The sequence below is a fragment of the Martes martes genome (assembly GCF_963455335.1).
Source record: "Martes martes genome assembly, chromosome: 16".
Lineage (NCBI taxonomy): Eukaryota > Metazoa > Chordata > Mammalia > Carnivora > Mustelidae > Martes > Martes martes.
The window spans coordinates 34,679,181-34,691,797 of record NC_137904.1 but is presented as its reverse complement, the minus strand read 5'-3'; the positions used below and the strand labels follow the sequence as shown (position 1 = coordinate 34,691,797).

General features: G+C 40.9%; 1 protein-coding gene across 1 annotated transcript in view; it reads left to right on the top strand.

The window, feature by feature from the left end:
• Positions 1-12,617, top strand: part of ANKFN1 (ankyrin repeat and fibronectin type III domain containing 1) — a gene marked incomplete at its 3' end in the record, with an annotated part of 408,951 nt that overhangs the window by 148,504 nt on the left and 247,830 nt on the right. The window contains exon 2 of the mRNA XM_080827400.1: positions 9,296-9,336. The remainder of the gene's footprint in view (positions 1-9,295; positions 9,337-12,617) is intronic.

The window sequence follows — 12,617 nt, the reverse complement described above, 5'->3', positions numbered from 1 at the left end:
AGAAGTCAACCTCTTCCTGGTCAGAGAAGAAAGGGAGTGAAAGAAACTAGATGTGTTTACTCTGGTATCTGTCACTCATGGCTGTGAGTATAGAAGTTCCTCTAGGAGAATGTGGTGGGAGCAGAAGAGACATTTCTCCTTCTCCACATTGACTAGTCTGTCTACAGTATTCTTCTTTTAAGAAAGCTTTACTATGTGCCGGTGCTATTTTAGGTGTTTTCCAGAGAGGAACACATTCAGTCTTTCCAGCAATCCTAGGGGAAGGCAAATATCAGCTCTGGTTTACAGAGAAAAAAATTGAGGCTGAAGTAAATAATTTGGGATTTGCACTCAGGTAATTCATCTCACCCTGTTCTTATTCACTGGCTTTCTTTTAGGTCCTGAAACAAGACTTGCTCTTTCCTTCTTCAGGACCTTTGTATCAGCTGTGACCTTGCCTGCAATGACCTTCCATTTTCTCCTCAGTAAGCTGCTCCATCCCAGCTTCCAGATTTCAACTTAAATAGCCCTTCCTAATAAACAGTCCTAATCTGATACCCCATATGAGAGCAATATCCCTTATTTTTGTGACAAGACTCATCACAACTCTTATGTTTTCAGTTTTCTATGCGTAGAAAAAAGACTGATGTTGGAGGGTTTCTGAAATTCTAACAGTGGATGCCTTTCAATGATAGAACTGTGGTTGTTTTTTATTTGGTTGATTGGCTTTGATGTTACTTGTTTGTTTTTGCTTTTTTTTTTTTTTCTATATTTTTCAAGTTGTCCAGTGATGAGAATATGCATCTTATTAGTGAAATAGTTCCAGGTAATACTGAGGTTTGAGATATGCCAGTGAGTGGTAAGATCAGCAAGCAGCCTTGTGGAAGTCACTGGACTGAGGTCAGGGAGCCCGATGGGTCATGCTTGCACACATTACAGATACCAAGAAAGGTGGGAGGCAAGGAAAAGCTGAGGGCCCCACGTTGGAGTCCAAAGGAGGCAGACATGAGACATGGGGAGCAGCTGAGGTAGGGGATAAGATGGGAAAATAGGGTGCTAGCAATTCTGTGGAGCAAGAACAACATAGCCCATGGTCTGGAAGAGCCATTAGGGCTCAAGAGCAGTTGGAATTTTACTTTGAAAGTTGAAACAACAGTGGCAAGTGTGGAGGTAGAAGAGCCTCGTTTACACTCAGGTGAGTAGGTGGAGTGAGAAGGCAAAGACAGCAGTGAGCTTTCTCACCTTAGTAGGGGTCCAGAAAGCACCAGGAAGGGGACAAGATAGGGAAGATAGAAGGGCATGGACCCAAGAGAGAGGGTCTGATTGAGACAGGAAAGAAGAGGCTAAGGAAGCTTAAGCATGGGTTTTCACTTGGCCCAGGAGGTGCAATTACCAGGCCTGAAAGAATCAGAAAGCTGAGAAGCTGGCCGGGCCCACACAGGGCCAGCTCCATGGGCAGACACCTGCCATAGTAGCACAGAGCACTATGTGTAGTTTAGAGCCCTGTCATCACTGTCTTGAAGGTCTTGGTCGTTTTAAAATGAAGACCCCCACCTTTTCATGCTTGCACTGAGCCCCACAAACTACGGAACTTGTCCCGGGCACAGGTATGTGTGATAGAGGCAGTGTGGGTGAGAGAGGCTGCTGGCCAGACAGGTTTTTGTTGGTGGGGAAAGCCTGGAGGTTTGGTCCTTCAGCCACTAAGTACTGAAGAGCCACCATGTGTTGAATATTCAGCTAGACACTGCAGAGGATAAGAACCGGTTTGTGCTCCGGTTCGTGCTGCGGTTCACAGGAATTTGAGCCATGGCTCTCCTGTTGGAAGAGTTTTAGATCAATATCAATTGAGGTCACTTTTATAAAAAAAACTTCAATATAATTTTTAGATTTTAGGTATGTGGACTTCATGATTTTTTGTGACTTCAAAAGAAATGTTTCATTAAAATTGATGGCTAGATATGTAAACACTGGCCATTGATCAACTTTCATATTCTCTACAGCAGATTTGAAAGATACCTCATTCCTCACCAAAAATCATCTCTTTGACATGTGAATAATTAATCCTTAGAAATTCATTATTTAATTGTAGAGTTTGGACAGTAGCCTAGGAGACATGAAAGGGCTCTATGAGCCTATATTGTCAGCTGACGGATGATCAAAATTTGAGAAGTGTTTAGAAGTAGAAAATATCCCAAGCCAGATAATATTTTAAAGATGTCGTAGAGGAAGGATCTGAGTGTAACTGGAATTTTGACATTCTTGGAGTGAACCCATAGTGAAGTAGCTTGTATTCTGCTTTTTTATTCTGGCAGGGTTATTACCTTGAAGCCACTAATGCAGAAATCAGGGACCTTTCTAGAGACTAGTATCAGCTAATCAGAAAGAGGTGACTTCCTAGGCAGTATGCTCTGCTAGAAAAGGCAGAATCAGAAGCCAAAAGATGTAAATAAGCTGTGTTCCTAAAACAAAGCACTGCAGCCCTCCAGATCTCGGTTTACTCATCTGTAAAGAGCGATACCAGGTGAGAGATCTCTGCTGATCTTTATGCAGTCCAGCCTGAACGTTCTAGCCTCCTGCACTTCAGGAATCCAGCAGCCCCCAGAAAAATTAAGTTTACTGGTAATTCCAGTCAAAGAAATTAACCTCAAAGAGTGAAAGATTTTGCTATAGGATGTGGTAAAAGAAGAGGGGAATAAAAAAGGAAAATATAAGAAGAAAGGGTAGAAGGTGACAAAGTGAGGACAGTGACATAAGCCCCATGCTGTGAATATCTGCCAGACCCCAGGAGAGGACATTCTCACAGCCACATCCAGCTTGGGGTCCCATTTGAAGACTGTGGGACAATGGAGGAGTCTATTACCACTGCAGAACAGTAACTAGTTTAGGACTGCCTAGTAAGCACCCCTGTCATTCCAGGCCCTCCATCTTCCAGCCGGTAGGAATTTCTCACTGTTCTTTTTTCAGGAAGAGATCAGTACCCTCCTCGGCCCCGTCCCATGCTGTTCCACAGGGTGCCCTCCTCTCACTTAGGAATTCAGTCCCCCTCACTTCCTTCTATATCAGAATGTAACTCCCACACCGTCTACTCAAGGTCTAGGCCAGCATTGCATTTGCAAACTGAGGAATATATTCTGGGAAACAGAAGGGCCTACCTAGCTCATTCCCTCAACACTGACACTGGTGAATCCAGAACTCCCCCTGCCCATTCTTCCTTCCTCCAGGCTGACTTCACTGCAGCGTGCAGCTCTGCTGCTACCAGGGTGACGGTTTTCAACAAAGCAGATCCATTATACTTCTCCCCTGTGTCAGAACCTTTAACTACCTTTCTTGCTTTCAGGGTAAAGTTCAGCCTTTACCTGGATGGAGTGATTTGACTGACTCTTGTTTATCTCTGTACTTTTGTCTCGTGAAATTCTTTAGCATCACTATTTTGGGCTACTTAGGATCACTATGGTCCATGCCCTCTCCCTGTGCCTTTGTACAGGCTGTTCTTCTGCTGAGAGTGACCTTTCCTGCCTCCTCTGGCTTGCACCTGCTCATTTTGGAGCCTCAGATCTGACACTCCTCCTCTAGAAGAGCTCCCTTGGATCACCGAGGCCATTGTTCCCCAAGTGTGTCCCTTAGAATGCTTCTAAGAAAGGTTCTTCAGCCCCATACACTTGAGACATTACCACTCCCTGGAATTTGAAATAAATGCTGAACTCCAGCAGAAAGACCTACTCAACTATCTTTAACACAGTGTTTTCCAAACTTACTTGAACATTTAACTTCTTTTTTCATATACCCATTTTGACCCTTCTTTGGAAAAATCTGCCTTAATCTGATTTAGAAAGAATCTCCTTTGCTTATGTAGTACCCCAGGCCAAGCTCTATTATAGTAGTTACCATATGTCACTATAATTGGAGAATCATTTTCTGATAGGTCTTTCATGCAACAGAAAAACTGCAAATGCCGTGGTGATAAAATAATCACTATGTTTTGTCAGTGTTTTTTATCTAATACCTAGAAGACATTTTAAATATCTGATATGTACTTGATAAACAAGTACATTGGTTGGCTAAAAAAAGGACCACCTACTTTACTGCTATTGATAATTAACACACATTATTTGAATAGTTTGTGTAATATAATTATTTTGCCAAAATATGCCCATATGTAAGACAGACTACGGTTCATAATATTATTGGCATGCTTTCTGCCAGTGCTATGTTTATATGAGTCTCTCAGTGTCCTTATCCTAAAGAGGAGAGTATACACTTGGTTTGACATGTCAGCTTGGCTTCAATATCGAAATTTCTTTATTGTTTAGGAGCCATTTTTTGATTTGTTGTTTTATATTTCGTTACTGGGAAGACCATAACCAAAGATTACATCAATTGAATATAACTTGAAAAGAACTCTTTTTTTATTCATGAGAGAGAGAGAGAGAGTAAGAGCATGAGCAGGGGTGAGGATTAGAGGGAGAGGGACAAGCAGACTCCCCTCTGAGCAGGGAGCCCGACACAGGGCTTGATCCCAGGACCCCAGGATCATGATCCGAGCCAAAGGCAGATGCCCAATCAATTGAGCCACCCAGGCGCCCCTTGAAGATAACTCATACTTTACATTTGGCAGGAGGATCCTAAGAACTCGGAGACCTCCCTATACTACTCAGTTGAGGGGTGCTAACCTACCAGCCCATTAACCAAGAAAAGATTCTTCCTTTACCTGCTACCACTTGCAAAGCTACTACTACTTAGGAGACCCCCACAGATGACCTGCATACGTGCTGAGGGCCCTCCTCCCTTATGGGACAGGAGGCCTGGGTGTGTGCTGACATATAACAGATCTCATGGGGAGAGAAAATGCTCAAAGCATTAAAAGTGACTCAGCATTTGAAGGGGCAAAGAACAACATAATCAGAATAGATAGCTCTCTGTGAGGTATCCCTAAAGGAAAAAATAAAAAGAATGCTAAGAGAAAGTTACGTAAAATCCTGGGGACACTAGGGAAGTTATTATAAAGGAGCAATCTGAAAAAAAGAGTTCTTGGAACTCAAAAACTTTGCTGAAAATGGAATTAAGTATCTTGAAGCTCAGATGGAAGAATTATCACTTGGAGAAGAAAAACTCAAAGAAATAGAAATTATGAGTGCAAAGTGAAAAACACATATGCAGGATAACATCTTATTGTTGCAACAGGGTGAGTAGGTTCAACCTTCTTGAAGAGTAATCTGGGACTCTGCATCTAATATCAAACTGCACATACCCTATTATAAAGTATTCACAATTCTAAGAACTACCCTACAGTATAAGAGCATAAGTCTAAAAACTAATGTTCAAAACGTTTTCTCATTCCAAGCTCATTGTCACAGCAAAAATCACAAGAAACCTAGGTGTTCATCAGTCAATATGGGATTGGTTAAATAAATTAGGGCATGTCCATAAATTTAGCCACGCAAAAAAATGAGATCTATGTATACCAACTTGGAATGTAGCTCCACAAAAATACTAGTAAGAGAACAAAAAGCATAGCATAAAGAATTACACAGCCTGACCTTGTTTTTGTTGAAAACATTTTAACAACATATGTGTATAGGTATAAAGGTTTATGTATGTATGTATGCTTGCTTTCGTAAGCATAAAAAACAGTTGAGAATGATACCCTCACACACTACTGACAGTAATTATCTCTGGGAAATGGGGCTGGAGAGTCAGGCAAGATGTTCCCTTCTTTACGTACTTCAGAATAAATATGTGAGGTTATGAACTCTTTCCCTTCATTTTACTAATCTTATGTATTTTCCAACTTTCTATTAAAAAAATTGCTGCTTTAAATTTTTTAACTGTTAAAAAACTAGGAAAAATCAAAACACAAGAAGCCATTGTAAGTAAATATGGCAAGCCTATGGAAGGGTTTGCTGAGGTCTTGGCAAAGGCAGAGTCAAGACCAGAAACAGAAAAAAATCAAAAAACAGTGGAACTCCAATACCGTAAGTGAAATAGAAATGTTTACAAAATTTTTAAAAGTCTAGTGGGAAAAAATTTTAAAAACTACTTTGAGTGAAATTATGAAGAATCAGAAAAACAGGGCACCTAGGCGGCTTAGTTGGTAAAGCATCCAACTCTTGATTTTGGCTCAGGTCATGATCTCAGGTTGTGAGATCAAGCCCGCATCAATCTCTCAGCTCAGTGGGGAGTTGGCTTGAGGTTTACTCTCTCCCTCCACCCCTCCCCACCATGCTATCTCTCTCTCTCTCTCTCAAATAAACCTTAAAAAAAAAAAAAAAAAGAATCATGTAAAACAACCAACTGTGACTTTTTAAAGAGGAGTCTACTTTAAGTCAGACACAGAAGAATTTGGAAATGATATTACCTTGTAACCATTTAAGGAACTAGTGCAGAATATTTTGATCCAAATGGAAATTGCAGTTCTTGGTAAAGTGGTTTTTCAGTTTGGACTCAATCAAGATAATTATAACTAATATATGTGAAACACTTAAAATGGACAAAGTCTCTGCCAAGTACTTTATATGCATATTCTTCCAAAAAGCAAGACAGTCTCAGAGGAGTTGCAGGTGCTACTCTTTCTTGCATTTTATAGACAAAGGGATTGAGATATACCAAAAGCTGGTGTTTGTATGTGTGCTTTCATAAGCATAAAAAGCACAACATTCAATAACTGACTGCATGTCACACTGGAAGTCAGTGGAAGAACCGAGACTCCCAACTCATGGCCATCTGACACCATTGCCTCCACCTCCAGAGTGGGAGCCATGGGCAGAGGCTCTCAAAGTCAACATCAGATCCCTGTGCCTATAGCACATAGTCTCAGGTTTTAAAGAATAGTTGATCAAAGTGAAGAGGAGATCCAGCATTAGGAGTATTAGGAGTAACAGGTGAATCAGAAACACATAGGACAGTTCCTGACACATTAAGACTCAGCAATGTTAACAGTCAATTTTATTAAATAGGAATTTTTCTTCAGATACTATCCCAACATTCCCCCAATTAGACTTCCCTGATTTCTCTTTCTAGACTGGATCATCAAAGACCACCTACCCTCCTCACTGACCACCCTGTAATTTTGTATTACATCACCGTGCAATCCCTCCAAAATGTCTAGCTCTCTCCCCTATCAAACAAGCATTTTTATGATAGCAGGCAATGTAGTCTTCAAGCCTAGCACAGTATGCTATACATAACCAGGGACCGAATACACATTTAGCAAATGAATTAATTAATAATTTTGAGGGATCTCTTTGTTCTTGAAAAATTCAGGTTTTTCTTTCTCAAATGTGGAGATAAGCTTGGAAAAGCTAAAGCAAGCTTTTATGTTTCTCTGTGGTCTGTAAAACCTCACTACCACCCACGCTGTTCGTGATTGCTTTATTTATTTTGTACCCTAAGAAAAATGATCAGTACATTGCATTAGGTGAGTTTATAATGTAGTCTCAAGGACAGCTCTGAATAGTTTTCAAAGTAATCAATGATATTGCTGTGAAATTGTTGCCCAAATGAAGAGCTCTTGTCCAATGAATCCATGAAGTAACAGACCGTTTTCTTTGTTAGTACTTTCGTGGCTAAGGAAGAACCTGTTATCTGAAGCAGTAGTAAAAACTTTTCTCAGCAGGTGAGAGCTGTCTAAATTTGTTTCCTGGCAACAAGTTCCTCAAAGGAACTGAAGGGCACACAATTTCAGAAGAATTTTCAGTATACTTTTTGGTTTGGAGGGAAGGTGGGGGTGGATATTATATGTCCGAGCAGTGTCCCTAACTCATTCCAGGAAGTGACACATAGAATATCTTGTTGAATTATACCATAGGAGCCATTCAAAAATGTCAACTCAGTAAAAACGCATCAAGCACCTACTGTGAAATAAGAATTATGCCAATTCTTTCTGGGCCGAGTAGTTCAATAATTTAACAATTTGTCAATTAGGAACCTCACCCCCAACCATATCCATGGATAGGAAATGAGGAGTTAGGTGGTTCGCCAAAACATTTAGGGATATTCCAGTGTGGATGTTGATCTAACTAGAATTGTACTCAGCAGTTGGAGAAATGAAGAGTGGAGGGAGGCAGTCTGGGAGGGAGATTTGGGACAATGGTACAGCACAGATTGCCAAGAGAGGACACATCTCACACAAGCGGAACTCTCTCCATAGCCACCCTTCTAGCTCCAGTTTCATAGACTTACTGTATCTTCTTGATCTGGCTTTCCAAATCGGCCTTCTGGTAATAACAATCACAGTAAAACACTAGATAGGCCAGCCTTATGTTACTATTTTACATGTATTATCTTATTTAACTCTTAAAACAACTCATTATTATTTCTATCAATCCTAGAGCATTGAGTCAATTTGCCAAAGTCACACTATTACGAAAAAATGGTATAGCTTGGAAGAATACTGCTCACCGAGGTGACTAATCTGACTCATCCAGATCCATGTGGGTGGCATGACAGGGTCTTTCTGTAGGTCTGAGGACCCCATGACTTGAATGTTCAGTCATAGAGATGACCTGGAATCATGTGAATCTCAGCATGCAAGTTGTTCATATCAATCATAGGGACTTATTTGCCATTTCCAATTAAATCTACTACCCTGAAAAGGACCCCTTTGGATATATATACCCACAATATATCCCCCCAATCCCCCTCAGAAAAGGATCTGCAAGCAAGCTGAATTGTCAGGTAGGTGGCCACACTGAACAGATAGACCGCACAATTGGCACACTCCTTCCCAGCATAGGCACAGTCTAATTGTGTCTTCTTTTACTGCCGTCTTGAACAAGAAAAAACCTGGCATTGATTTCAAGCCCCCAATCCCAATACTCCTCAGAAAAGCTCTTTACTTCTTGGAAAAGAAAACTTGCCCACTTACCCAAATAAGCATGAATCAAGAAGATCATAATTTTTAGGAGGAGTTTAATTTAGTGGAACAATGTGTCAGATCGGGGCCTATGAGAATGAGGTGCAATGTCAGTATGAACCAGAAGCAAGAGAATACTGAGTCTAAGCCATTGAACGAGGTAACTAGACCCCTCCTCTTTCTCTCTCCCCAGGGCCAGGCATGGGAGACAAAGTGAGTGTCAAGGGCTCTCGAAATTCTAGGATGTTCTGGGGACAGGGAGCTGAGCATGCGGTGAGATATGGCAGTAGACTTCCATGTTTGCTCTGTGGGCTACTTCTCCCAATTACACTATTTTCAGCTCCAGGCTCCTCATGTTTTCAGTCAGCAGATGTACCTTGAAAGGCAATCCAATGCCTTTTTTCAATTGGAATGGGTTACTTTACCTTTTTTTTTTAACACACTTTTTTTCCCTCTTTGTTTCAGAAGCTGCCCTTTAAAGACAGGCATTTTACTTGCAGCAAAATGTAAGTACATTTCCTTCTTGAAATGATACCTACTTCTCAGTTGTAATTTCTCAAACCTCCTCGTCTTTATGGCTCCCATCTCACATTGCTGCCTTTTTGAGGTCTGGCTTAACAAATGCAGTCTCAGTGTGAGTCTGCCCCTTTACACTGTGGTTCTGTCTAGCATCGTGCAGCATCTCACCAACTGCTTGGGAAACAGATTGAACCCGATCATGGCTGCTACTACGTTGCATCTAAAAAGTTAGAAAAAAAGTGAGGAGGAAAAATTAGGTGGTGTTCTTCTATATGTGATGATCATGTGACACCAAACATTTGAATATTCAGGTTCTCTCAGGTGGCTAATATATTACTCTTTGCCCAGTTGTTCCTCATAGTCACAGACTGTTTCATATTTAATAGCATAGTAGTTATCTTAATAATGCCTTCCTTTGTGTACTGCATTGCAACCATGCTATAAACCCATGTTCTTTCTAGAATGAATCTCCCGCGTATTATGTTTCTTTACTCTTGGTACTTTTAGTGTCTGTACCAAATTAGAAACCCCCTCTGTTTTAAAAGACCAAATAAAATTAAACCAGGTCTGAACTGGGAGTTCAAAATATGAATGTTCATCTGTCTCTGGAATAATTTGATAGTACCTGAGTTCAAAAAACAGGGGATAGATATGAATTCAATATAAAGACTCTAGGTATTCAAAAGTAGCTCAAATGGTAGTGAGTTGCTTGTCCCTACAGATTAGTAAGTAGGAGATCAACAACCATAGGTAGAAGGTCAAGCCAGGTAAACCAAGAATGTACATCAACTCCCAGCTCCTGATTCATAGAGTTTCCAATGGAAGATACATGTGAGTAGTTACTAAAAGATTTAATTAGACATTCTTGGACCCAGGAGAATCCAAAGGTCTCACTCTAATTACATATATTATGCAGGTTCTAATAAGTTCTCTTTTGAATCATTCAGTCCCTGAGAAAACTAGATATTTAGCTGAATGCAAGAAAAACTTGCTTTTTGCTGATTTCCCTGGATTATACCTTTTGTTTGCTCTCTAGAATAAATTGATCCCATTGCTATACACCAAATATTCAAACACCAGCACAAACAACATTCACCCTTAAAGCCATTTAGGTTTTATGTCAAAGTATTATGCATTTGCTGGAATTCTTTTAAATGTCAATTTCTGGATTATATTGCTTTGGTCTTTACTGCATTATCAAGACACCTGAATGTTATGAATATTTTAAGCAGCTTTTACCTATAAAGTCTTGTTAGATTTTATGAGCTGTTCCCTTTTCATGTGCTATCCTAAGTATTTTATTTGTACAAGTGTTAACTTTTGGCTATATTTTTTTTTTTAATTTGACAGAGAGAGATCACAAGTAGGTAGAGAGGCAGGCAGAGAGAGAGAGAGGGAAGCAGGCTCCCCACTGAGCAGAGAGCCTGATGCGGGACTCCATCCCAGGACCCTGAGATCGTGTCCTGAGCCGAAGGCAGAGACTTAACCCATTGAGCCACCCAGGTGCCCTTGACTGTATTTTTTCTGCTGAACATAGAAATTGTTTGGGAGAAGAGTCTGTGTTTACTTTCCTGCATATTCATTTTTGGGAGCTTTCTCACCCAGTATCTGTCCACTTAGGTTTGTCACTGGTTTTAAATGATTTAATGTTAAATACTAAAAGATACTTGGTTTGTTTTCATGGTGAAAATTGGATGAAAGGCAATTTAAGATAGCATTTCAGTCATTAACTGCAAGTATGCAAGTATAAACACATATGTGACTACTACCCTCAGATCTCTATCACATTGTTGGTTGAGGGGTGCCTGGGTGGCTTCGTGCGTTAAGCCTCTGCCTTCAGTTTGGGTCATGATCTCAGGGTCCTGGGATTGAGCCCCACATCGGGCTCTCTGCTCAGCGGGGAGCCTGCTTTCCCCTCTCTCTCTGCCTGCCTCTCTGCCTACTTGTGATCTCTCTCTCTGTTAAATAAATAAATAAAATTTAAAAAAATTAAATTCACCATCATTTAACAAAAAAAAAAAAAAGTTGGTTGAGAGCACCTTGTATCTGGGTGGTGGGGTGGGGGGAGCGGGGAGCACCAGAAACAGCTAGCTAGCTGTTTCACATTAAGAGATTAATTTGTGATTGCTTTATTTTCGCATTTTTTTCCCTCAAGCACATATAGAGTGCTTGGTGACCTATTTTATTAGCAAATACTCTGAGAAGTAACCTTGCACCAAGTTCTGCACCATCCAGACAAAAACAGGTCTCCACACCTCTCCACGTCATCTGAGCAACTGGTGGAAAGTTGGTCTGACCCATGGAGTCATGGAAACGCATTAAAATCACCAGGCAGTTGTGACTCGGTTCATTTTGGCAGCCAGACTCCATCAGCCCCTCAGGAGTTGGCATTATGTCCTAATGATGATTGTGTTATACAACCAATACAAATGGAAAACGACCTAATCAGCACACATTCAGACAAGGCTTGATCTGTAGTGAATGGCCGGAAGCTTTCCAAGTCAGGGGCCTGGAAATGTGTATGGGCCACATAAAATCCCAGCTCTGCTGCAGCCAAGTCAGGAAGATATGCCCCCATGGAGAGAGGGGGTGGGTGATGGAAGGAACTCAGGATGAAAACTCAGAAGGCTTATGTCTGACTCCCAGATCATTCCCTCTGAAGTGGTATGATTTTGAGAATGTTAGTTAACCCCTCAGTTTCTAAGTGTCTTTATTATGGGTTAGAGGAAGAGAAAGGATAGCATTTTTTTTCCTGCCTCCGTGAAAGGGTTGTTGTGATAATCACATAAGGTGATTATTGGGAAGGAGTTTGCCATCTAAAAATGCTTTGTGTCTTTAAGGGATTCTTTTTCCATCCTTACTAGAGGCCCTCTCTGTCTCCGCGGGAATCCCTGGGATTCTTGGGGGTGGGGAGCGGGCACACTTGGAGCCATAAAATCAATACTACACAATGGAATAAAATAGAACCATATTGGGCCAAAACAGGCCCCTGGAAAGACTTGCACCCACATTTTTTGTTTCTTTTTAACTACAAATGTTCTTTGGGACCCCTGCCTCTGGTGGAAGAGAATTGTCTTCTGGGTGGTAGGGGTGAGAAAGTTGCCAAACAAACCTGAATTATCCAGAGGCCTGTAAAATGCGCAATTGCTTTTTAAGAGGCATGGTGATATTGTGTGTTCCTTTCGATTTTTGGCAGTAACGATTTTCTGCAATTTGTGGTTTTGCAATTTCTCTTTACACAGACAACACTCTGGCTCTCATTCAATGC